The 27,678-nt window shown below is 41.0% G+C and overlaps 2 long non-coding RNA genes across 3 annotated transcripts in view; one reads left to right on the forward strand and one right to left on the reverse strand.

Annotated features, from left to right (window-relative positions):
* Positions 1-27,678, reverse strand: part of LOC123381796 — an 82,213-nt gene that overhangs the window by 44,530 nt on the left and 10,005 nt on the right. The window contains exons 2-3 of one of the 2 annotated variants that reach the window (XR_006589240.1): positions 25,193-25,425; positions 17,372-19,149 (exon numbers count right to left, since the gene is read on the reverse strand). This is a non-coding gene — a long non-coding RNA (uncharacterized LOC123381796). Of the gene's footprint in view, positions 1-17,371; positions 19,150-25,192; positions 25,426-27,678 lie in introns of those variants that run through there. The other variant, XR_006589239.1, reaches the window with a different exon arrangement.
* Positions 1,892-21,504, forward strand: LOC109493682. Its single transcript, XR_002147988.3, has 5 exons — positions 1,892-1,972; positions 3,264-3,368; positions 3,796-4,953; positions 6,108-6,236; positions 19,103-21,504. It is a non-coding gene; the product is annotated as an uncharacterized LOC109493682 (long non-coding RNA).

Consider the following 27,678-nt stretch of genomic DNA (forward strand, 5'->3'; position numbering starts at 1 on the left):
CTGGGAGGTTCCACTTTAATACGTTGTTTGTCTCTGGCTGCTTTCATGATGACGACGATGGTGATGATGGTTTGCCTTTAGTTTTCAGAAGTTTTACTACACTGGGTCTTGGCTTGCATTTCTTTGGGTTTATCCTATTTGGAATTCAATTTAGCTTCTTGAATCTATTGTCTTTTGCCAAGCTTAGGAAATTTCTAGCCATTATTTTTCTGAGTACTTTCTCAGCCTCATTCTCTTTATACTTTCCTTCTGGGACGCTGATGTTAGATCTTTTGAAAGAGTCTCATCTTTCCTGTCTGTTTTCTCTCTGATGTTCATATGGGATAATTTATGTTATTCTATCTAGACACAGGCTTTAGTCTTCCAAAAATTAACTCAAAATGGATCACAGATATACATGTAAACTGCAAAACTATAAAATTCATAGAAGATATTCTAGAAGAAAATCTAGAAATCTAGATGACTGTGAGTTTGGCAATGACTTTTTAGACACGATGAGAAGGGCACAATCCACAAAAGAAATTATTGATAAGCTGGACTCCATTAAAATTAAAAACTTTTCGGGGCGCCTGGGTGGCGCAGTCGGTTAAGCATCCGACTTCAGCCAGGTCACGATCTCACGGTCTGTGAGTTCGAGCCCCGCGTCAGGCTCTGGGCTGATGGCTCAGAGCCTGGAGCCTGTTTCCGATTCTGTGTCTCTCTCTCTCTCTGCCCCTCCCCCGTTCATGCTCTGTCTCTCTCTGTCCCAAAAATAAATAAACGTTGAAAAAAAAATTATAAAAAAAAAAATTAAAAACTTTTCTGTAAAAGATAGCATCAGGAGAATGCAAAGACAATGTACAGACGGGGAGAAAATACTTGCAAGGGACACATTTAAACTGGTATCCAAAATACACAAAGAATCCTTAAGAAATCAACAATGAGAAGACAAACACATAAAAATCGGCCAAAGACTGAAACAGGTACTTCAACGAAGAAGATACACAGGTTGCAAATAAGCATATGAAAAGATGTTTCCTAGCATATGTCATCAGAGGAGTGCGAATTAAAAGGAGACGCCGGGGGCACCTGGGTGGCTCAGTCGGTTAAGCGTCCGACTTCGGCTCAGGTCACGATCTCGCGGTCGGTGATTTCGAGCCCCGCGTCGGGCTCTGGGCTGACGGCTCAGAGCTTGGAGCCTGCTTCCGATTCTGTGTCTCCCTCTCTCTCTCTGCCCCTCCCCGTTCATGCTCTGTCTCTCTCTGTCTCAAAAATAAATAAAAAACATTAAAAAAATTTTTTTTAAAACGAGACGCCGCCACTCACGTATCCGGATGGCCCCAATCTGGAACACCCTGACGATACCAAATGCTGGGGAGGACGGTGCAGCAGCCAGAACTCTCGTCCCTGCCGGTGAGAATGCGAAGATGGCACAGCCACTTTGGAGGACAGCCTGGCAGTTACTCACCCCGCTGAGCATATTCTTACCACGCAAGCTTGCAACTGCACCCCTCGATATTCACCTAGACAAAATGAAAACTTAGCTCCAAATCCAATTATGTACCTGTATGTTTACAGCAGCTTTACTCATAACTGCCAAGACTCGGAAGCAACCAAAATGTCCTTCCATAGGTGATGGATAAACTGTGGTCCATCCAGACAGTGGAACAGTATTTACTACTAACAAGAAATGGGTTATCAAGCCATGAAAAGGCATGAAGAGGCGTTACATTATTATTAAGACAGTTGATCTGAAAAGGCTACATACTGTATGATTCCAACCATATGACATTTGAAAAAGGCAAAACCATGGGTATAGTGAAAAGATCAGTGGTTGCCGTGGCTTGGGGGAGAAGGGATGAATAGACGAAGGCTGTGAAAATATTCTATATGATGTCATAATGGTGGATACATGCCTACACGTGTGTCCAAACCCACAGGATGTACAACACCAAGAGTGAACCCTAATGCGAACTATGAGTGATTGTGATGTGTCAGTGTTTCACCGATTATAATTCTGATGGGGGATGTTGATAATTGGGGAGGCTTTGCAAATATGGGGACAGGGAATAGATGGGAAATCTCTGTACTTCCCTCAGTTTTTCTGTGAACCATAAACTGTTCTGAAAAATTGTCTCAGAAAAAAATCAGCTTCTAATTATTCATTAGTGCTACGTAGAAATGTGATTAATTTTGTGTTGACTTTGTGCCACGTGACATTACCAAACGTAGTAGTTCAAGATTGCTTTCCTTTGATCTTCTTGGAATTTTCTATGCAGATAATCATGTCACTGGAAAACAGGCCAGTTTGATTTTTTTCCGAGTCTGGATACCTATCTTGTCTTCTTCTGCCTGGCACATTGGCTAGGATTTTCAGCTTAATGTTGAATAGAACAGCGGTAGTGGTCATCCTTGCCTTGTTTTAATTCTTAGGTGAAAGCATTTAGTTTTTTATCCTTAGTGGTAATGCTTGCCTTTGTGTTTTTCGTAGATGCCTTTCATCACATTAAGGGAGTCCTTTCTATTTCTAGTCCAACGAGAGTTTTGTCGTGAATGGATGTTGGTTGTTGTCAAATGCTTATGCATCAACTGATACCATGTGGTTTCTCTAGACTGAAGACAGTCTCTTCTTAAACAAAAGAAAGCTAAAATAAGGCTAATTCATCGATGCATGTAATCTAAAATTTTTAAGAGGGAATCTTTTATATTCGTTTTCATAAGTTCATATGAAAAGTTTATTTGTTTTTAAACTTTTTAATGTTTATGTACATTTGAGAGAAAGAGAGAGACAGAAAGTTTGTATGAGCGGCGGAGTGGCAGAGAGAGAGGGAGACACATGTTATTTTTTGACTTCCCCCCACCCCAAATAAAAGTATGTACACAAGGCAATTCTCGCTCCATCCATTGTTAAGGGATCATTTGAAGAATTTATCAGTCTAGAGAGCACCTTTCCAAGGTTCAGGATATACGGGCACAAATCAAAGACAGGCCTGATCTACTTGGTTGCAAACAGTGTTAATGAACATGTGATCACGGATGAAATAACTCCCTCTCCTCCTTCCCATCTTCCTCTTCTTGGGTAATGTTTCCGATCTCCTGCTCAGTATTTCCTAATCCTGAAGTAATTAGGGGGCAAGAATCTTAAATTCTGGTGAGCAGGTGGGGGAGCTGCTTTTCTTTGTACATCAAATGGTATTTTGGGCAAGGAGGGAGGAAGGAGTCACCGGATTCCCCTCTTCGAAGTGAGGGGAACCTTCAGTGCATGTCCGCTCTCTGTTTTGCAGAGTAAGAGCCACCGGTTTTTCATACGTCCTTCACTGCTCCCACCAAGTGTCACCAGCGCACGTCTCTGATGGAGGGCTTGACAGGACAAGGCTGGGCCTGTGGCGGTAAGACCCGAGGAAGGGCTATGCGGGGCCAGGGCTGGGATCCTCACGTTTAAGGATGTTAGTTGCAGCAGCTTCCCCCGCACGGCACGCAGACCGGGTGGCTTATAAACACAGATGTATTTCTCCCAGGCTGGCAGTGCGAGATGAGGGCGTCGGCCACGGTCGGGGTCGAGAGCTCCCTTCAGGGGGGCAGAATGCTGACTTTTGGGTGTGCCCTCACAGGCCCGGGGCCTGTGTTATAAGGGGCCTCTATTACAAGGGCACTAATCCTGCTCCCGAGGGCTCCACCCTCGAGACCTGAGCTGTCCCAAAGGCCCCACCTCCTAACGCCCCCAACATAGGAATTTGGGGCGGGGGGAGGGACGCAGACATTCAGTCCATTGCAGTAAGTTATTTGGCAAAAAAATGTGTTCTCTTTGCATCGTAGAAGCATGGCGGTAAAGCGATCCCTTCACTCAACAACTCTGACTCTGTTGCATATTGGAAAGATTGGCCCATGGCTAGCGGGCATGTTTGGGGGGAACGTGGCACCGTGTAACTCCGAAGGACGTCAGCCCCTGACAGCCTGTGTGAATGCTGTCCTTGGGAGTCCTGCTCCCAAGCGTGTTTACTAAGAAGCACTAGGATAGCAGGAGGACCCAGGTCACTAGCTTATGCGACCGGAATGGAATGCTCGGGCGCTGGCTGCCTTACTGTACTCATTTCATCCACAGTGTGACTGTTACCGGAGGGGAGCAACGTTCTTCTGGAAACATCACCCAGTGGGTCCCTGCGCCCATCGACCCCTCACTCCTCACTCTAGAGAGCGGACTCTGTGCCTGCCGGCTTCCTAGCCAGTCCCGTGGAGTGCTCACCCCGGACGCAGCGCTGAGCGGGACAGCTTTCCTGCCCTCAGCGCGGCCACAGTCAGGGCCACCTTAACCATAAACGCAACCCAGTGCATTAAACCAAATGGGGCTAAAAGTGGAGCATTCGGTGCTCAGGGGATCCTTCCGGGGCTGCAGAGGCAGGCTCTGGGCTGAGCGCTCAGGGTGGCTGGGGCTCTGCTGAGCCCGGAAAAAGAGGACAAATCAGGAAGCGGCCACCGCTGCTGCCGCTCCCAGGACCTGCTCCTTCTGCCGGGGTCAGGAAGCCCCCGCGACTGCAGAGTCTGCAGAATCCGGCCACCACCCACGGAACAAAGAAGGCTCCCGCGGGATCCGGGACGCCACCCCGGCAGCTGTGACCTCAAGGTCCCGCAGCAAAGCGTGTACTCCGCTTCCTGCGCTTGGTCTCACAGAAAGCCCTCTGGTTGGTGGGACTTCCATCACCACCAAAACTCAGTTGCAAGGGAGTCTGGGAAATGTAGTTTTTAGCATTGTGACCGCTACAAGAGCAGAGAGCACTGCAGCGGAGGGCCAGGGGGTACAACCGTTCTACCCACCGCTGTCAGGTCTCTTTATTCCCTTCCAAAAGCATGCGGGTCTCCCGTCACACAACCTGTATAGCAGAAGCTCCACAGGGCTGTCCAGTGCCTTCTCAGCAGAAGAAAGGGGCTCTCTGTCTAGACCCACAGGAAGGCATGGCAACAGAAGGCCATGTCTGGGTAGGCGTCAATATTTTGGGTTTAGATGAACTCTTAAAAAAATCATTAATCATCTCACACTGTGAGCACATTTGTAAGAAATATATATATATATATAATATAATATTTATCGCAGTTATACGATATAAATTATATGCACTTGAACATTATTGTACCATCTTGAGAAGATAGTTTCAGAACAAAATTTAGCTGTTCCCCAATAGGATATTTTTGTTATTTTTTTAAACGTTTGTTTATTTTGAGAGAGAAAGAGCGAGAGTGCGCGCGCATGAGCGAGTGGGTCAGGGGCAGAGAGAGAGGGGGAGAGAGGGAGGGAGAGAGAGAGGATCCCAAGCAGGCTTCCCACTGTCAGCACAGAGCCTGACTCGGGGCTCGATCTCACCAACTGTGACATCATGACCTGAACAGAGATCAAGAGTCAGATGCTTAGCCGACTGAGCCACCCAGGTGTTGCTCCAAATTTTTAAATGCACCAAAGTTTACTGTTCAAACCTTACCTTGTGATGAACAAATATTGAAATCCCTACTAATGAAGTAACTTTGAATTCCAGTCAGCAATAACCACCTATGAGACCAAAAATGAAATAATCTCTTTGAGAAATATTGAAAATCTGAGTTGAATTTGAGGCATGGAGTTACCGTATTTGAATTTCATGTTACCGGAGAGGAAGAAATTATTTGAATAAATTGCTAGTGTTAGTTGAAATGGTGTCAATCTTATTCTCACAAGAGATTTTGTTTTTTTTTTAAACATTTATTTATTTTTGAGACAGAGAGAGACAGAGCATGAACGGGGGAGGGTCAGAGAGAGGGAGACACAGAATCTGAAACAGGCTCCTGGCTCTGAGCTGTCAGCACAGAGCCCGACGCGGGGCTTGAACTCACGGACTGCGAGATCATGACCTGAGCCGAAGTCGGCCGCTCAACCGACTGAGCCACCCAGGGGCCCCGAGATTTTGAATCTTCGAAGGAATTGCCTTGTTTTTTAAAACTTCAATTATGTTATACAACTTTGCTCCCCATCTTTAATAGGTGACAGATTTAGAACACAGATTTATTTTTTAATTTTACGTGTAGTAACTGGATAGTATTTGATGTTTCAACTGAGATTGTTTTTGTTTGTTTGTTTTAAATCAAAACTAAATATCCCAAAGAAAGCAGGGGTGAAAAAAGGATGGCAGAGAGCACTGACCACAGTTTGTGACTTCAAACTTTCTGTATAACACGGATGAAGAGAAAGACTCAAAATCCAACGTTGTCGTGAGCCAAGTGACTGACATGAGGTAAGCTTTGAAAGAGCATTCTTTTTTTATAAGAAAATGTGAATAAAAGTGACTTCTGATATTTTCTTAAACAGTGTTGTTAGTTACATTGCTTTACGTTAAAGCTGCGGATTTTCTCCATTGCCATGCAAACTTCAAAATAGAAGATTTTGCCTAAAGTTTGCATCACCACCTCTAAGGCATGGACTATAATTCAATGCATACTTGTAAGAGGTTTGTTTTGTTGTTGTTGTTGTTGTTTTAACGTTTATTTTTGAAGGAGAGACAGAGACGTTTATTTTTGAAGGAGAGACGGGGTAGGAGTTTATTTTTGAAGGAGAGACAGACAGAGCACGAGCGGGGTAGGAGCAGAGAGAGAGGGAGACACAGAATCCAAAGCAGGTTCCAGGCCCTGAACTGTCAGCACAGAGCCTGACGTAAGAGGTTTTTTAGTCAAACGTTATTTTCTGTGTGTGTGTGTGTGTGTGTGCGCGCGCCAAGAAAAGAAATAGAATCTCAAAACCAGACAGTCTTTCTAGTGAGATGTAATTCACATGCCATACATTTCACCATTTTAAAGTGTGCAATTCACTTGTGTATTGTGACAAGGTTGTACAACCATCGCCACAATCTAATTTAGAATATTTTCATCATGCCAAAAAGAAACCATACATGCGTTCGCAGTCGTTCCACGTTCTCCCTTGCCCCGAGCCCCTGGCAACCGCTAATCTGCGTCTGTCTCTATGGACTTGCTGCTCCAGTTCTTCATATAAGTGGAATCACATGTTTCGTTTTGTCTATTGAGGGGATCACATAGTTTTTTCCCCTTTACTAAATGTATTAAATTGAGTGATCTTTTTATAAAGAACTTACCTGGGACAAAGTTTCTGTAGAACCTATTCCTGGGATAAATCCCACTTGGTTATGGTGCATAATCCTTTTTACTTTCTGCTGGATTGGATTTGCTAGAATTTATTGAAGAGTTTTGCATCCATGTTAATACAGAATATTGGTCTGTAGTTTTCTTTTATTGGGATATTTTTGCCTGGTTTTGGTATTAGAGTAATAATGGCCTCCAAATGAGCTGGAAAGTACTCTTTCTTCTTATTTTTTGGGAAGAGTTCATGAAGGATTGGTATTAAATATGTTTGGTAGAATTCACTAATGAAGCCATCTGGCCTTGAGCTTTTATTTATGGGATTTTGGGGGGGGGGTGCAAGTGATCAAGGGGCAGAGAGAGAGAGAAGTGGGGCTCACCCAGGGCTCGTGTTTTACCCAAAGCGGGGCACAAGTTCATCTGAAGCAGGGCTCGAGTTCACCTGATATGGGACTCGAACTCACGAACTGTGAGATCACGACCTGAGCCGAAGTCAGATGTTTAATGACTGAGCCACCCAGGTGCCCGGGAAAGTTATTGGTTACTATCTCCGTCTCTACTTGTTATAAATCTATTCAGATTTTCCATATCTTGAGTTACCGTTAATACTTTGCGTTTTCTAGGAATTTTTCTATTCTTTTAGATTTTCTTTTCTTTCCTTTTTTTTTTTTTTTGAAAGTGATTTTTCATAGTATTCCCTGATACTTCTTTTAGTTTCTGAAAGGTCAGTTGGTTATGTTCTCTCTTTCATTTCTGGTTTTCGTAACTTAAATCTTCTCGCATTGTTTTCTTGGTTTACCTAAAGGTTTGCCAATTTTGTTAATCCTTTAAAGAAACAACTTTTGGTTTTCTTGATTTTCTTCCTTTTCTATTGTATTTTACTGACTTCAGCTCTATTCTTTGTTATTTCCTTCCTTCTGCTTATTCCAGGTTTAATTTTTCCTTCTTTTACTAGTTTATTAAGGTGCAAAGTTAGGTTACTGAATTGAGATATACATCCAATTATGCTTCCTGTCCCCTTTTGTCTCTCCTCTTACATTGGGATTCCCATTATGTGTATCTTAGTATCGTATTTGGTGTCCCACAGGCCTCTGAGAACCTGTTCATTTTTCTTCATTCTTTTCTTCTTAGATTGGATGGTATGAATTGGCCTATCTTCAAGTTCAGTGATTTTTGTCTTCCACCTACTCAAATCTATTTTTGAGCCCCTCTAGTGAATTTTTCATTGACTTATTTTATTCTTCAACTTCAGAATTTCTATTTGTTTTTTTTTTTTTTTGTAATTTTGAATTTCTTATTGATATTTTCTATTTGGTAAGACATCATTCTCATAATTTTCTTTAGTTCTTTATACATGGTTTCCTTTAGGTCATCAAACACATTTAAAATAGTTGAATTAAATCTCTGTCTGGTAAATTCAACATCTGAATTTCCTGGGGGACGGTTTCCACTGGTTGTGTTTTTCCCTTGTATTGGGTCCCACTTTTGTGTTTCTTTGCATGTCTTGTATTTTTTTTTTTCTTAAAAACTGGACATTTCAGATAATTAAACCGGCAACTCTGGTAATCAAATTCCACCTCCTCTCCAGGATTTGTTGTTGTTACTTGTAATTTTTGTTTGTTTCTGTAGTGACTTTTCTGAACCAATCTGCAAAGTATTCTTTGTCACGTGTGGTCACTGAAGTCTCTAGTCTCTACTTTGTTAGCTTAGTAGTCAGCTAGGGATTGTGCAGAGATTTTTTAATAAACACCTGGATCCCAGACTTTGCTGAAGGATTCTGTGTGCAAACTGGGGCACTCCTTCAATACTCAGCCAGGCAGTTGGCAACACTGTCTTAGCCTTCACTTTTACTTGTGCAAGTGCTCAAGAACCATGGAAGACATAACGGCTGAAAACTTCCCAAATATGATGTACAATTAATCTACATACCAAAGTCAGCCAGCAGTGAGACCTTATGGCCTTCTCAGGTCTTTCCTGAGTATATGCACAGCGCTAGGAATGATCACAGCCCTGTACATGTGCATGTACATCTAGATTCCTAGCAGTACGTCAGAACTTTTCAAAGACCCTTATGGACATCTCGGTTCTTATTTTTTTGCTCTAGGGTTTTTGGTTAATCTCCCCCCCACCCACTCTGCAATTGTTAAACAGTGCCTAGGCAGTTGTGCAGTTAAAATGCTTCCATGCAGTTGTTTTCTGTAGGTGGCCCTTGGCGATAGATTTTTCAAACTTGGAGAGCTCTGAATTAAGTCGAATACACCAGTTGCTTTCTCATTCCTCCTCCTCTTTTCTGCTCCCTCAAGTCCACTGGTTTCTAGGACGCTCCATCAATGCAGAATGCTATCCTTCAAGGCTACTGAGGAGTTGGAATATGGAGCATGGGACTAGGGCAAGTTAAACCACCACAAAATTCCTGATTCCTACCAAGATTTAGCTGTATTCCTTGAGGAAAGCCCCTTCAGATTGACACGAATTTTAGTTAATTTACAGTTATGAAAAAGTTGATTTTGATGAATTTTACCAGTTTTATCTCTCTCTCTTTTTTCTTAATGTTTATTTTTGAGAGAGAGAGAGAGACAGAGAGAGAGAGAGAGAGAGAGAGCAAGCTAGGAGGGGCAGAAAGAGAGGGAGACACAGAATCTGAAGCAGGCTCCAGGCTCTGAGGTGTCAGCACAGCACAGACCTGACGCGGGGCTTGAACTCACGAACTGCGAGATCATGACCTGAGCTGAAGTCAGACGCTTAACCGACTGAGCCACCCAGGTGCCCTGTTTTTTCTTTTTTATGAATAAGACAATCTTCAGAGATCCTTTCTCTGCCATTTTTGCATATGTCTCTTTAAGTGTTTATTATTAAATAATACTGAATCAGTGAACGTGTCGCAAGTATAGCTTGTTGAAAGAAATGCAATCAATTGTTCTCTCCTCCTTCCTTCCTGTTCTGAATCTTTTAAGCCCCTCTACACATTCCCCTTAGTGTATCTGATTATCTGTCCTTGGCCTTTTCTCCTCCCGCTCTGCATACACCCCAGATGATCCCATCACTTCCTGTGGCTCCAGGTGTCACTTGCACCATGATGACAATGCTCAGCCTGAATGCTCCCCTTATCACAGATTGTGCGGGTCTCTATATTCGTCCTGTCTTATTTTGATTCCTTACTCAGAAACTCTGGTCTATATTCTTCACACTAGTTAATGTCACCCTTGTCAGAAATTTGATAGTACCTTGAATAACTGGCGCAGAAAACCAGATAATCTTGAAGGTGGCTTTAGAAGATTAGTCTGGCAGATTTTTTTATATATATAAGATTGTGTGTGTGTGTGTGTGTGTGTGTGTGTGTGTGTGTGTGATGTTGGGGACGGGAAATGAAAGCAGTGCTGGAGTTGACAAGTCCACTTTGCAATTGTCCAGTGTTCAGATTGAGTGAGTGTCTGCACGAAGGTGGCGGCTGCAGGAATTACAAAAGGAGAGATGGGTACATGAAATACTACTAAGGTGATCTCACAGGACACAGTGAGTGACAGGAAAAGGAAAACGAAGAAAAGAGTAACAATGACAGATGGTACTGGGCTTTTAAGTCAACAAGAATAAGAAGGGGCAACGGCAGTAAGGTTACAATGGAGAATGAGCACGTTGGGGAAGAGACCTAAGTCAGTTGCCGATGTTGAAGCAGTAGAATATCATCAAGTGAGCTGGATCAAACAGGCTTCTACTTTCAACCCAAATGTAGTAACAGGGGCTTGGGATGCCTGGCTGGCTCAGTCGGAAGAGCATGTGACTCGGTCTCGGGATTGGGAGTTTGAGCCCATATTGGGTGTAGAGATCACTTAAAAAAAAAAAAATGAATGAATGGAGTAGCAGGGACCACTTTTAACTTTCGCTCTGAAATAACCAAGAAATTGATTTAAGGTGCTGGACATCAGACAGCAAAAGGCAGTGATCCCCGGGGCGCCTGGGTGGCGCAGTCGGTTAAGCGTCCGACTTCAGCCAGGTCATGATCTCGCGGTCCGGGAGTTCGAGCCCCGCGTCAGGCTCTGGGCTGATGGCTCAGAGCCTGGAGCCTGTTTCCGATTCTGTGTCTCCCTCTCTCTCTCTGCCCCTCCCCCGTTCATGCTCTGTCTCTCTCTGTCCCAAAAATGAATAAAAGTTGAAAAAAAAATTAAAAAAAAAAAAAAGGCAGTGATCCCTGAAAAAATGGAAACCAATGAAGCAATCTCTATATTTGCCTCAAGTTACTGCCTTGTGAGAGTTTCTAGTACCTGACACAGGAAGTGGAATCCCAGGCAGAGCCAGGTAGACTCCTAGAGTTGAAGACATGGAGTTGAAAAAGAGAGAGACAGAGAGAGAGAAATCTCCAGGGATCTATAGAGGATCTCATTCAAGGAGTCAGCAGATTGCTGATCAGTACATGCTTGTGAGGAAACTATTAGAGGCCAGTGAAAGACTACCTGAAGAATTCGAGAAAACAGCACCTGTTCCAACCAGCCATACTGGAAGCCTGGTCTATTAAGTAACTGAGTTTTTTTAAAGTATATTTTATTTATTTATTTATTTATTTATTTATTTATTTATAATTTAATTTAATTTTAGTTTAATTTTTTTTTTTGAGAGAGAGAGAGGGCACACACATGAGCCAGGGAGGGACAGAGAGAGAGAGAGAGAGGGAGAGAGAGAGAGAATCCCAAACAGGCTCCACGCTGTCAGCGCAGAGCCCCATGTGGGGCTCAAACCCACGAACTGTGAGATCATGACCTGAGCCGAGATCAAGAGTTGGATGCTTAACTGACTGAGCCACCCAGGCACCGCAGTAATTGAGTTCTAATTAAACACTGTCCCACAAAGAAAAAATTCCAACTCCAAACAGTTTTACTGAGGTATTTTATTAAAAAAAATTTTAATGTTACTTTTGAGAGAGAGACATTGAGCATGAGCAGGGGAAGGGCAGAGAGAGAGGAAGACGCAGAATTCAAAGCAGGCTCCAGGTTCCAAGCTGTCAGGACAGAGCCTGATGCAGGGCTCAAACCCACAAATTGTGAGATCATGACCTGAGCCAAAGTCAGACGCTTAACTGACTAAGCCACCCAGGCAAACCATGAGGTATTGTCAAAAAATCAAATATACAAGAAACATATAATGCCAATTCTACATGAGATTTTCCAGGAAACTGAAGAGCAGGAACCACTTCCCAGCTCATTCTATGGGTCCTGCACTACCTTGATTTTAAAGCCAGACAAGAAAAGCACAAAACTTTCTTCTCAAACTATTCCAAAAAATACAAGAGGAAGGAAAACTTTCAAATTCATTATGAGGCCAGCATCACCCTGATACCAAAACCAGATAAAGACACCACGAGAAAGAGAATTGCAGGCCAGTATCTCTCATGAATATAGATGCAAAATCCTTCAACAAAATGTTAGCACACCAAATCCAATAATCCATTAAAAAAAAAATCACACACCACGATCAAGTAGGATTTATTTCCTGGATGCAAGGGTGGTTCAATATTTGCAAAACAATCAATGTGAATTGTCACATCACTAACAGAAAGAATAAAAACCATATGATCATTTTAATAGATGCAGAGAAAGCATTTGACAAAGTACAATGCCCATTCATGATAAAAACCTTCTGCAAAGTAGATCTAGAGGGAACATATCTCAACAGAATAAAGGCCTTACATGAAAAACCCACAGCCAACACCATACTCAATGGTAAAAACTGAAAGCCTATCCCTGAAGGTCATGAACAAGACAAGGATGTCCACTCTCACCACTTTTATTCCACACACTACTGGAATTTCTAGCCACAGCAATTAGACAGCATAAAGAAATAAAAGGCATCCAAACTGGGAAGGAAGAAGTGAAACTCTCACTATTTCCAGAAGACAAGATACTATATATAGAAAACCCTAAAGACTCCACCAGAAAACTACTAGAACCGATAAATGAATCCAGTAAAGTCAAAGGATACAAAATTAATAAACAGAAATCTTTTGCATTCCTACACACTATTAACGAAGCAGTAGAAAGTGAAATTAAGAAAGCAATCCCATTTACAACTGCACTAAAACCAATAAAATATCTAGGAATAAAGTTAACCAAAGAGGTAGAATACTTGTACTCTTATAAAACACTGAGGAAAGAAATTCAAGACAATGCAAAAAAATGGAAAGATAATGGATGCTCTTGGATTGAAGAACAAATATGGTTAATGTCTATACTGCCCAAAGCAATCTACAGATTTAATACAATCCCTGTCAAAATACCAACAGCATTTTTCACAGAACTAGAACAAATAATCCTACAATTTGTATGGAACCACAAAAGACCTCAAATAGCCCAAGAAATCTTGAAAAAGAAAAAACTGGGAAGTATCACAATTCCAGATTTCAAGTTATATTACAAAGCAACAGTAATTCAAACAGTATGGTACTAGCATACAAACAGACACATAAGACAATAGAACAGAAAACCCCCAAATAAACCTATAATTATATGGCAAATTAATCTATGACAAAGGAGGAATGAGTATACAACAGGAAAAAGACTATCTCTTCCACAAATGGTGTCGGGAAAACTGGACAGCCACATGCTAAAGAATGAAAGAGGATCACTTTCTTTCACCATCTGTAAAAATAAACTCAAAATGAATTAAAGTCCTCAACGTGAGACCTGAAACCATAAAAGTCCTTGAAGAGAGCATAGGCAATAATTTCTCTATCAGCTATAGTCAACTTTTTTCTAGAAATATCTCCTGAGGCAAAGGAAATAAAGGCAAAAATAAACTATTGGGACTACATCAAAATAAAGTTTGGGCATAGCTAAGGAAACAATCAACAAAACTAAAAGGCAATTTACTGAATAGAAGATATTTGCAAATGACACATCCAATAAAGGGTTAGTGTCCAAAATATATAAAGAGTTGATACAACTCAATACCCCTAAGTCAAATAATCCAATTAAAAATGGGCAGAAGACATGAACAGACATTTCTCCAAAGAAGACATCCAGATGGCCAACAGACACATGAAAAGATGGCTCAACATCACTCATCATCAGGGAAATGCAAATCAAAACTATCTCACACCTGTGAGAATGGCTAAAATAAAAAACACAAGAGACAATAAATGTTGGTGAGGAGCTGGGAAAAAGGAACTGTCTTACGCTGTTGATGGGAATGCAAACTAGTGCAGCCACTGTGGAAAACAGTTTGGAGGTTCCTCAAAATTGTAAAATAGAACTAACCTACAATCCAGTAATTGCAGTAGTGGGTATTTACCCAAAAATACTTATTGAAAGGGCTACATGCACCCCTATGTTTATTGCAGCATTATTTACAATTAGCCAAAGTATGGAAGCAGTGCAAGTATCCACTGACAGATAAATGGATAAAGAAGATGTGGGGGATATATATATTTATGTACATATACATATATTTATATACATACATTTATATACATGTATTTATATACATATATTTATATACATATATATTTAATGGAATAATATATAATATATTTTAATATAAATATAAATATACATAAAGAATATAAAGAAGATGTGATATATATAAATATATATAATACATATATAAAAATATATAATACATATATATATAAATGTATGTAAGTGGAATATTATTGACCCATAAAAGGAATGGAATCTTGCCATTTGCAACACGGATAGAGCTAGAGAGTATAATGTGAAGCAAAATAAGTTCAGTCCGATAAAGACAAATAGCATATGTGGAATTTAAGAAACAAAACAATGAGCAAAGGAAAAACAAGAGACAGAGAAACCAAGAAACTGACTCTTAACTATAGAGAACACACTGATGGTAATCAGAGGGGTTGTGGGTGGGGGGATTGGGGAAATAGGTGATGGGGATTAAAGACTACATCATGATGAAATAAAATTTAAAAAATGATAAAAAAGCACAAACCAATATTCTTTGCGAACTTAGTTGCAAAAGTATTTCCAAAATGTTAGTAAATCAAATCCAATGTTATGTAAAAATTACATCTCATCATGAGCAAGTGTGGTATATCTCAGGAAGGCTGGGTTAACATTCCAAAATCAATGTAATTTACTATATCCACAAATGAAAAAAGGTCACGTCAATACACACAGTGAACACAACTGACAAAATCACATACTTATTCTTGATGAACTCTTAGAAGGGAGCTTCCTCATCCTGATAAAGGGCATCTATGAAAATCCTACTGTTACCATCATAATTAGTGGCAAAAGACTCAATGCTTTCTCTCTAAGATCAGAAGGAAGACAAGGACGTTTGCTTCCACGACCCTGATTTAACCTTGTGCTGGAAATCCTAGCCAGGGAAGAAAAAGAAATAAAAACACATCCGTGTTGGAAAGAAGGATGCAACGTTATTCATAGACAAAATGAACATCTAGGAAGAAAATCCAATGCAATTTACAAAAAAAGCTATTGGAATAAATGAATTTATCCAGTTTGCAGGATATATGATCAACACATAAAAAGGAATTGTTCTTCTTTATACTAGCAACAAGTAATCAGAAATTGAAATTAAATAAGCAATACCATTTGCAAAAGCATCAAAACAGATTAAAAGTTAGGAATCAATGTGACAAAAGATGTGCAAGACTTGTACACTGAAACTATAAAATATTGATTAAAAAACTAACAAAGACCTAAATAAATGGAGAGTCACTGTGTTCGTGCATTGGAAAAGTCAGTATTTTAAAATGTGTGTTTCCAAAACTGATCTATAGTTTCAACATAGTCTTTTATAAAAAAATTTTAATTGAATTTTATTTTTTAACTTAATTTTAATTTTGTGTAATGTCTATTTGTTTTTGAGAGAGACACAGAGCACTAGCCGGGGAGGGGCACAGAGAGAAGGGGACAGGAATTCCAGGCAGCCCTAGGCTCTGAGCTGTCAGCCCAGAGCCCCATGTGGGGCTCGAACGCACTAACGGTGAGATCATGACCTGAGCCGAAGTCAGACGCTTAACCGACTGAGCCACCCAGGCGCCCCTAGTTTCAACACAATCTTAATCAAAATCCCAGCAGGCTTTTTCATTTTTTGTAGAAATTGACAAGTTAATTCTAAAAGTCACAGGGAGGGGCGCCTGGGTGGCGCAGTAGGTTAAGCGTCCGACTTCAGCCAGGTCACGATCTCGCAGTCCGTGAGTTCGAGCCCCGCGTCAGGCTCTGGGCTGATGGCTCAGAGCCTGGAGCCTGGTTCCGATTCTGTGTCTCCCTCTCTTTCTGCCCCTCCCCCGTTCATGCTCTGTCTCTCTCTGTCCCAAAAATAAATAAACGTTGAAAAAAAAATTAAAAAAAAAATAAAATAAAAGTCACAGGGAAATGCAAAAGGGTTAGAAGAGACAAAACAACTTTGACAAAAAGAACAAATCCAAAAATATATACATATATAAAATATTTATAACATCTATACAAAATATATTTGCAAATACACAAAAACGTATGTACACATATAGATGTAATAGATTTATGTATATATTTCTGGATTTTCTAATCTATTAACAGACAACTGATCTCATAACAACATGGGTTTGAACTGCACAGGTCCACTCACAGGCAAATTTTTTTTGATGAACACAGTACAGTATACTATAAATGTATTTTCTTTTCCTTATGATTTTAACAACGTTTTCTTTTCTCTGGCTTATTTTACTGTACAAATATAGTATATAATACGTATACAATACAAAATATGTATTAATCTACTATTTAAGTTATCAGTTAAGGCTTCTAATCAACAGCAGGCGACTCATAATTAAGTTTTGAGGAAGTTAAAAGTTACACATGGATTTCTTTTTTTTTTTTTAATGTTTATTTATTTTTGAGACAGAGAGACAGAGCATGAACGGGGGAGGGGCAGAGAGAGAGGGAGACACAGAATCAGAAGCAGGCTCCAGGCTCTGAGCCATCAGCCCAGAGCCCGACGCGGGGCTCGCTCACGGACCGTGAGATCGTGACCTGAGCTGAAGTCGGACACTTAACCGACTGAGCCACCCAGGCACCCCAAAAGTTACACATGGACCTCTGACTGCAGAGGGATGGTCAGTGCCCCAACCCCCACATTGTTCAAGGGTCAACTATATACAACATTTGGTACAAGTTGTAATTGTCCACTTTAAATATGTACAGTTTAGGGGTGCTTTGGGTGGCTAAGTCAGTTGAGTGTCCGACTTGAGCTCAGGTCATGATCTTGTGGTTCATGGGTTCGAGCCCCGCATCAGGCTCTGTTCTGATGGCTCAGAGTCTGAAGCCTGCTTCAGATTCTGTGTCTCCCTCTCTCTCTGCCCCTCCCCTGCTCACACTCTGTCTGTCTCTCTCTCTCTCAAAAATAAAAACATAAAAAATTAAATACGTGCAGTTTATTATACGTCAAGTATACCTTAGTAACATTTAAAAAAATCTATCAAATGAGCTGCTTTGAGGGCACCTGGCCTTTATTCTAGCAGTGGCTTTGGAGTCAGTCAGGTGGTCCTGGTCCAGTCCATGGTACTGGAATTTTAGATATTTGCATGCAAAAAAATCAACCTCAGTCCGTATGTTTTACCATATACAAAAGTTAACTCAAAATAGATCATAGAGCCAAGTGTAACACTTAAAACTATCAAGTACCAGAAGCCAACACAGGAGAAAACCCTTCTGATCTTGGATAAGACAAAGAATTCTCGGATATGACACCAAAGCACAACACAGAAAACAATTGATAAACTGGACTTTATCAAAATTCAAAGCTGTAGCTCCCTGAAATACACTGTTAGGAGCGTCACAGAAGCTGCCGAGTGGGGGCAAATCAAATACCAGACCGGGACTTAATCCAAAATGCAGAAACAATTCTTAAAACCCAATAAGAAGAGAACAAACAGCATCATTTTCAAAAGATGGGCAAAAGATCTGAGAAGGTCCTTCAACAAGGAAGATACACGTATGGCAAGTAAGCACGCGAACAGATGCTCAACACCATTAATAGATAGGGAAATCCAAATGAAACAACCATGAGATATCACTACACAGCCACAAGAAAGGCTAAAATTCCCATTTCCAGTGTTGGGAGGATGTGAGGATGTGGAACGTTCATACGCTGCTTTGTAAACCGAGTAACCACTTTGGAAAAGAGTTTGGCAGTTCCTTGGAAATTAAATGCACACTTACTGTATCTTCCAGTTTCTTTGTTGCCAGGTGTTTCCCCAATGGAAATCATACACCCATGAAAGATATACATACCCATGCATAGCAGCTTTAGGTAAAATAGCCCCAACTTGAAACAACCCAAATTCATCCATTACTGGGTGAATGGATACGCTGTGGCATATCCACACAATGGAATATTATTCACCAATGAAAAGAAATGCATTTATCTATGCAACAACACGAAGGAATCTCAAGATAATGATGCTGAGAAAAAGCAACCGGACAGAAAAAAATACATATCGTATGTTTCCATTTATACAAAATGCTAGGAAATTCAAACTCATCTAATGTGGTTACTTGGGGAAGGGGAGGGATTGATTACAAAGCAGTCCCAGGAAACATTTTTGGGTGACGGACACGTTCATTATGTCCATTGTGATGGTTTCACGGGTGTATACGTAGATCAAAACTTTTCTAATACGTCCGTTTTAAATATGTGCCATTTATTCTATGTCAAGTGTACCTTAGTAACATTTAACAAATCTATCATATGATAGATGATAGCTGATCTGAGGACACGTGGCCCTTATTCTAGGCTGTGGCTTTGGACTCAGTCAGGCACTCCCATTCTAGTCCATGAGGACTGCCTGAACTGGGGTCAGCCTGCAGTTTGCTTGGGTTTTTTAATGATATGCTGCCGGCCAAGCCCTGCTGATACAATATTCTGATTACTCTGTTACTACAGAAAAGAATATAGAAAATCGATGAAATTACAATTGGTGATTATGTTTCTATATTGTCTTACTCACTTTCAGGAGAGTCTACTCACTTTCAGCATCCTGCTTTTCTTTCAGGGATGGAGTGTTTTCTGTCAGTTCTGTCTGGCCTTCCGATTTTATTCCTGTAAGGAGAGAGGAAGTGCCCCGCATCGTTAAAGTAAACACGCATGCTGCCATCGGATCTCTCGACTGTGCATCTGGTTTCACTCCCTTCCTGCCTGTTGTCTATAGGGGGCAAACCTCCTTGTGCTGCTCAAGGTCACTGGAGGCTGGGATTTCAGAAGTGCTGGGGAACCACGGCCCCTTTCCTACCTTCCACCTGCCACAAAAAACCTATCCCCCTATTTCTATTCGGGGTTAATGTAAAGAGCTTTTTACATAAGCCACAGTCTTTTCATCCTACAGTTAAATCTGTGCCTTAAAACGCAAATGTTCCCGGGGGGCCCATTCATTCTATTGGAAGGTAACAGGACAGATGCAGGTTTATAGCTGAAAACAGAAGCTTACAAAGCAGGGTGGTATTGAGAGTGTGAGCGAAGAGGGAAAGAATAGTGACAGAAAGAAGGATGACCCTGACCTTCAAGGTCATCGTGACCAACAACAGTTCATCGTGCAGTAGCATGAATGCATGGCTTCTGAAACCAGAGGCACTTTGTAAGATAGTTTCCTCTGAGGCAACCTTTTGAAGTCAATTCAAATTCAAACCAAGAGTACAAAATTAAAAAAATCAAGGAGGAATGCGTTTTTGCAATCTCTTAAAAAATAAACACCCTGCTGCTTAAAATTCATATAAAAAATTCAAGTGATTCTGGAAGTGATTCTTTACCTATAAAGTGACAGCGGAAGCAAAGGCCTGCTGTCCTCTTGTGACCCCAGTGGTTACAGTCAGCCCGTGACTCTTGTAGTTAACAAAGGCTGCACAAAGATGTTCCTAGTTCCTTCGTCGGGGGGTAGAAATCTATCTAGACTCTACCCAGCCACCCGGAAACCCTACAAACACCTGATAGTTGGGCACTGACCTATGATGTGGGAATTATGCCACTGCTGCTTAATTAATGCTTACAAAGGAAATTCTACCTATAAGTTTTGAGTTCTGCTAGGCTAAGTATACATTTTTAAATTTAAATTTTCCTTGCCATTTGCTGGTAATGATGTAAGTCATGGGCACATAGCAGCCAGGAAAGCAAAGTACTTCTGAGTATTTGTGACTTAACAACAAAGGATCCCTGAATGCTGCATAATGTCAACATTGATTATGATGACTGCAATTAAGACCCATTGCCTGATTGCAATTAAGACACTTATCAAAAGGTGCAAAGCTGTGTCTAGAATCGAAGAAGCAGAGAGGCTCAGAGCCGGGGTTCTGGCAGCAGACTGCCCGCAATTTCCCCTGCTGGGCCTGTCTTCTCACCTGTGAAATGGACAGAAGGGTGGTGTCTACCTGCTGAGTTTTCCGTGGGGATTAAATCAATTAACATATGTTCGTTTCTTCGAGCAGTTCCTGGTACAGAATCAACACTCAGTAAACGGTAACTATTTTCACTGCTGAAGCCCAGTATGATTCAGACGGATTCCTGAGTATTTTTAGGAGGATCACAATAGCAGTGATTCTGACATTTCGCTGTCGGCCTGGGTGCTGATGCTCACATCAGTTATTCCACTAACCAGGAAGAGGGTAACGGTAGTGAAAGTGTCATCACCAGCGGTGAGTTTGATGAAAGATGTTCAACAGCTGGCATCCGGAGTTCTGCTTCCTCATAACTGAGACATCCCTCGAATCATTGCGGGTCACAGCTTCTCAGCTGTCGGCGCCCAGCAGTAGGTTCTCTGTGCCAACCCCAGCGGGCAGCGGGCATGACGAGTGTGAGTGGGCGGGAGTGTTGGGCGACTTGCACGGGACGCTCAGAAGAAGTCACTCCCGAGACCACTCAGTCTACGTTCTGAAGGAGGCTTAGGACAGCGGGCTGCCCCCGACCAAAACCGCCCAGACAGCTGCACTCATCGGTATGGGTTTACGGTGTTCTTGCCGAGCGTCCGCACGCCCCACCACCATCTCCAGATGGAGACCCGAAACCACAACTTTATTCACGGCCCACTGGTCGGCAAAACCTGACTGACCGAGGCTGCTGGAGGCCTTTCCCCCAACCCACCTGCCCATTACGACTCTGCAAGTGCATTAGTACACTTGGTTGTATGATGGTTCCCCAGGTCCTGTGTAAAATGATGTTTCTTTAATATACAGGGACACCTTTCTCGAGTCTGATCGGTTCTAAGTTCCCAAACCCATCTGGCTCCAAGGGTATCGTACCAGCAGCGTGGCCCTGGGTAGCAGCCGCGAACCTCCTCCCTTGAGGGCGGAGACCGTCTTTCATATCTATATTCCCAATACTCAATAAATAAATGAAAAATAAGTGAATCAATGAATGAACTGCCAAGATCAATAAACTCAATAAACGAATACTTTCGTTTCCCAAACACCACTTGTACTATACTCGCGTTAAATGCAGATAATGCCTGCTTTTCAGTTCCGAAGAGTATCAGGTGAGCTAATATATGCCAAGTTCTGTGCTTTGTATTCAAGGCATTCGCTCCCAGTGCTATCTTTGCACTAGGGGTTTGAGTGCTGGCTGTGTTCTTACATAGACCCCGGTTCCGGCCAAGAGCACCAACAAATTCAATTACAAAATTTCTCCATGCATGAGACAATTACTTGTAGCGAGTTATAAAATGTATCATTACTTAAATATTATCCTTTATTCAAGTATTCATAAACATTATAGTGATCTTTCTACTGAGAAAAAGTCGTTTTATTTTTACTTCTATAATCTGAAAGGAAAATAATGCAAATTAATTATTCTTATCCTGTTTCTTTTCATTTTTATGTATGCTGAATATGTATCTAATTTGACTTTTGAACTTTTCAATATTGATAAATTTGTCCAGTTTATTTTAATAGCTTTACTTAATGTTCACCCCTCAAAATCTTTGATGTTTATATTTGTGCCTCAAATATAGACCACAAAAGAATTGCCCTGGGAAATGAAGAAGGTTGATTTGTTGTGCACGTTACTATAGATGGTAAGGAGAACTTTTACTGTTCTGCTATAACTCTAATAATAACAATACCAGATTTATTCTCTTCTTTCTGTAAAATAAATGTTCCAGATCTGGTTTGATGCGTTTTCAAAGGATTTTTTTTTTATTTTTTTTTAACATTTATTTATTTTTGAGACAGAGAGAGACAGAGCATGAACGGGGAGGGGCAGAGAGAGAGGAAGACACAGAATCGGAAGCAGGCTCCAGGCTCTGAGCCATCAGCCCAGAGCCTGACGCAGGGCTCGAACTCATGGACTGTGAGATTGTGACCTTAGCTGAAGTCGGATGCTCAACCGACTGAGCCACCCAGGCGCCCCTCAAAGGATTTTTTTTAATGTTTATTTATTTTTGAGAGAGAGACAGAACACAAGCAGGGGAGGGGCAGAGAGAGGGAGACACAGAAACCCAATCAGGATCCAGGCTCTGAGCTGTCAGCACAGAGACTGACGTGGGGCTCGAACTCACAAGCAGTGACATCATGACCTGAGCCAAAGTCAGACACTTAACTGACTGAGCCACCCGGGCGCCCCTGGTTCGATGTGATTTTAAGTCAAACGACGACTCTTCTAATATCCAGAGATCCATAATCCCCCAGAGTCTAAATATCATCACGGGTGATTTTATATAATAAGTCCACCGTAAGAACTCAGTTTACCGTCTTCAGATTGGAACACGAAAGAAAACACGGTATATTCTGCTTGGTTCCCCTTCCCCCCCACTATTACATGGGCACCACAACGAGTAATAACATATAATTGAGTATTTCCTGGAGGAGATGGCAGAATTCTTTGTTTTGTTTGGGTGCTCGCGGTTGTTGAAGGGAGAAGTGGGGGACCAGATGAAGTCAAACGAAGCCGTTCCCCACCGCCGTCCTCGCGAATGTCTGGCACCTGAATCGTGGCTTAGCTGAAGGAGAACCCACATGTCCATCAGCTGTGCTCCGAACCGAAGGCCTCCCGCGCTGTGTGGGTGACACAGCCCTGCTGAGGAGGCCCAGGAAGTACCTGCCAGGTGTCCAGCATGAGAGCAGGAACTCGTCTCTGTGTGTGGCACCACGCTCCATGCACTTAAACAGTGCCTGGCACATAGTAGCCACTCAACACGGATTTGTGTAACGAAGGATCAACTGAATGCCGGGAAAAAGGATCTTTTTTCCCCTGAGAAAGTAGCATGTTTCCATTTCTTGGACAGTGATTGGTATTTGCCCTGCTGCCTAGAATCTTGGGTTTGTTATGTTAACTTATTTAATAAAATAAGTAAATAAATAACAATTTAACTTATTTACACCTATTATGCTTAATACGTTAATTTTATTATTCAGGTAATTATATTGTTTTTGGAATAACTACTTTCTTTTTTACCTAAATGATTTTTGATCTCTTATCCTTTCCCTCCTCTCCTCCCTCATAAACCTACCCACCCTGAGATTATGACTGTGATTTTACTTAGATCCATTGGAGTAATAATTGGGAAAGAGTTTGAAAATAAGAAAACATTCTTGGGGCACCTGAGTGGCTCAGTGGGTTAAGCATCCAATTTCAGTACAGGTTATGATCTCACGGTTCGTGGGTTCAAGGCCCGCATCAGGCTCTGTGCTGACGGCTCCGAGCCTGGAGCCTGCTTCGGATTCTGGGTCTCCCTCTCTCTCTCTGCCCCTCCCCTGCTTGCTCACGGTCTCTTACACTCTCTCTCTCAAAAATAAATAAAAACATTAAAAAATAAAAAAAAGAGAAATTCTTCTCATAGTGAAGGAAACCATTTTTCAAATGGTTTCATTTTCAAGAAAATTAAAAGGCAACTCAGTGAATAAGAAAAAATATTTGCAAAGTCCTATCTGGTTAGGGGTTAATATTTAAAATATGTAAAAAATCATACATCTCAATAGCACAAAGACCTCTAATCTGATTCAAAAATGGTCAGAGAATTTGAATAGACATTTTTCCCCAGAAAAGACATAGAGATGGCCAACAGGAACATGAAATGGTGCTTAGCATCCCTAATCACCAGGGAAATGCAAATAAAAACTACAATGAGATATCACTTCCTAAATATTAGGAGGCCTGTCATCAGAAAGACAAAGAATAACAAGCGATGGCAAGATGTGGAGAAGAGAGAACTCTTGTACACTGTTGCTTGGAATGTTATTTGGTTCAGCCACTATGGAGAACAGAATGGAAGCTCCTCAAAAAAATTAAAAATAGAACTATCACATGACCTAGCAATTCCAGTTCCAGCCATTTATCCAAAGAAAACAAAAACACTAATTAGAAAAGATATCTGCACCCCTACGTTCACTGCAGAATTATTTAGAATAACCAAGATATGCAACCATTTGTGAACATGGATGGACCTTGAGGGTTTCATGCTAAGTGAAATAAATCAGAGACAAATACTGTATGATGGCACTTACATGTGGAATCTAAACAAACAAACAAAAAAAAAACAAGCAAAAACCACCCAGGAAACCACACACACACACACACACACACACACACACACACACACACACAAAACAGGCTCATAGAAACCAGAACAGAAAGGTGTTAGCCAGAGGTGGGGGAGGGAGGGTGCAAAATGGATGAATGAGGTCAAAAGGCACAAACTTCCAGTTAAAGTAAGAAAAATGAGTCTTGGGGGTATAATGTACAGCACGGTAACCATAGTTAATAATACTGTATTGCAAATTTGGAAGATGCCAAGAAGGTAGGAGAGTAGGTCTTAAAAATTCTCATCATAAGAACAAAAATTCTGTTAACTATATATGGTCCTGGATGCTAAGTAGGCTTATTGTGGTGATCCTTTTGCAGTATATACGCATATTGAATCCTGTTGTGCACCTGAAATTAAGATAATGGCATACCTCAATGATACCTCATTTACAAAAATCTTTAAAGAAGGCATTGCTAATTTGAAGGTGACTGGCCATTTTATTTGTAAAGAATTTATTCAAGCTAATGACATTGAGATTTCTGAGATCACTTTTATTGGCTCTTTTTCAACTGCTTTTGGGGAAAGTTGAGAGAACATTCAAAACAGAGAGAGATTATTTTGAATTTAAAAATGACTTACATTTATTTGTGTAGAAATTATTCGTGTTGGTGACGTGAAGAAGATTCATCAGCTTGAACTCATCCCCCAAGGCCAGATGGTTGCAGTGATCCCTGGGAGAAGTCACCGTGCGCAACTGTTCCCCATGTCAGCTTTGGATGGACGGAAGACTGACATTCACAAGCTGGCAGAAACCAAAGGATGCCAAACAATGACTTCTGGAACAGTGTGCCAAGGGGCCCATACATGCCTCTCTGTAGCAAGGAAAAGCCAAGTCTTTTGTTATGAGCTGTTCCAGAGCAAGAAACTATCTCACAGAAAATTTAAAGAGCTCCAAATCCCAACCAAGGTCCAGTGGATGGCCATCTTCAGTGAGCAGCTTGGCGTGGGATTCCAGGCAGGATTCCTGAGACACCCCTTGAGGAGAGAAGGAATTCCATACACGATGCTTCACTCACATGACCCTACAGTGTCATTTATTGCACATCAACCAGAGGATGCTCTCTGCGCAACTGAGATCTCCAGTATTGAATGTCTGCTGTGTTTTAAGAGCATTAGAATTTACACTGACAGCAGGGGCCTCCGATCCAGGCCAGTTGAGCTGATGTGGCCGGAAATGCCAACCTATTGCCGTAAGGCGACCTTACGATTTGTTCCCTTCTCTTTCTGTACCTTTCCCGCCTTTTACAATTACATTTCTATATCCTCTACTGTTAAAGACAGGCTTTATTTTTGGAAACAGCATCACTGACGATTTTCCCTGATTTTTCTGTCTTTTAGGTAGAATAGCTGTAATGGAGTTATATCTAAGTCACACATGTGATAACTTAGCCTTTAACTTTTACTATATTCGTAAGAGAAATTTACCCTGAATATATCCTCAATCCACATTGTTGCTTTTTGTAGGCTCCTAAATAGGTTTTCTTCATGGTCACTGAAAATCATATACACATTAATTAACTATAAGATAGTTACCATATATATATATATATATATATTGCCTTTTAGGCTTAGTTTATGTAAAATATACATATAATGTTCCTAAGTAACTTTAGCTCATATTTTATTGACGCAGGCCATCATTTCATAAATTAAATACAGCCTTTTTTATTCACTTAGAGAATAGTATTGAGCACTTAATATGAACAACTTACTCTGCCAAGGGTTGAGTCACAATATTAAACATAAGACTAGTCTGTGTCCATATGGAGGTTATAATCATGAGATAAGACCAACAATTAAGCAAGTACTATGATGGGGGGAGCACCATTTTCCACAGGAAGACACAGGAAGGATGCTTAATCTAAACCAGTGGGTCAGGGAAGGTCAGCTAAAGAATGAGAAGTGTTTTTGTCTTTGAACCCATATTCAAAAACGTCATTCTATTGTTTTCTGACTTCCATTGTTTCTGATGAGCAATCTCATGAGAAATCTGTGTCTTTTCTATTTAGCCTCTTTTAAGATCTTCTCATTATTTTTGGTTTTCAGCAATTTGACTATGATGGGCTTACAGGTAGTTTCCTTTGTATGTATTCTGCTTGGGGTTTTCAAAATTTTTTGGATCTGAAGATTGATAATCTAACTTCGGAAAAATTTTGGGATATTTTCACAAGTTTTTCCAACCCTATTTTCTCTTTTCTGGGGATCAAATTACATGTTTATTGGACCTCTTGATTCTGTTCCACAGGTCATTGAGGGTTGGTTTTTTTATTTTTTTAAATCCTCCCCCCCCTTCAGTTTGGATAATTTCTATGGACCCCATCTTCAATTTCTCTGATCTTTTTTTCCCTGGTTTATCCAGGAATTAAGTATTTCAGATACTGCATTCTTCCATTTATAATTTCATTTTTTGAAATTTCCAGTTATTTAGTGAAATGTCCTCCCAATATGTTTATATTTTTCGCCAAGTCCTGAACTATTTATAATAATTATTTATAATTATTCCAATATATGGCTCATCTGTAGGTCTATTCCTATTGATTTTTTTCTGGATTAAGAATGATATTTTCCTGCTTTTTTACATCTTATTATTTTGTCATCCTCTGTTGGACATTATGAATGCTATGACATAGGGACTCTGGACTATATTATGTATTTCTCTAGAGAGTGTGGTATGTTTTGTTCTGACAAGCAATCAATCTATTGATGGACCGTCTTGGTTTTGCGGAAGCATGGCTTTAGACTTTGCTAGGGTGGGCCTATTTTAGCTTTTCTTTTAGTCCTTGTTCCTCAAGAATGGCCTTTCTGGGGTCTCAGCTCAATGCTCAGGGTTTTCACCAACGTCTGTCTGGGTCAGAAATCTAGTATCTTTCCAGCACTCTAATACCCATGAAATTGTGTTCACCACTCAGTGCTCTGAGCAAGTCTCATGGAGTTTTGCTCTGTCCATGAGCAGCTTTGGTCAGGGACTTTGAGGGAACTGGTGTGCAGATGTCTGGGACATGTTTTTTGGGGCTCTTCCCTCTGTGTACTCTGCCTTGCAAATTCCAGACACATTAGTATGTTTC

This window comes from Felis catus, chromosome D4 (genome assembly GCF_018350175.1).
Source record: "Felis catus isolate Fca126 chromosome D4, F.catus_Fca126_mat1.0, whole genome shotgun sequence".
Classification (NCBI taxonomy): domain Eukaryota; kingdom Metazoa; phylum Chordata; class Mammalia; order Carnivora; family Felidae; genus Felis; species Felis catus.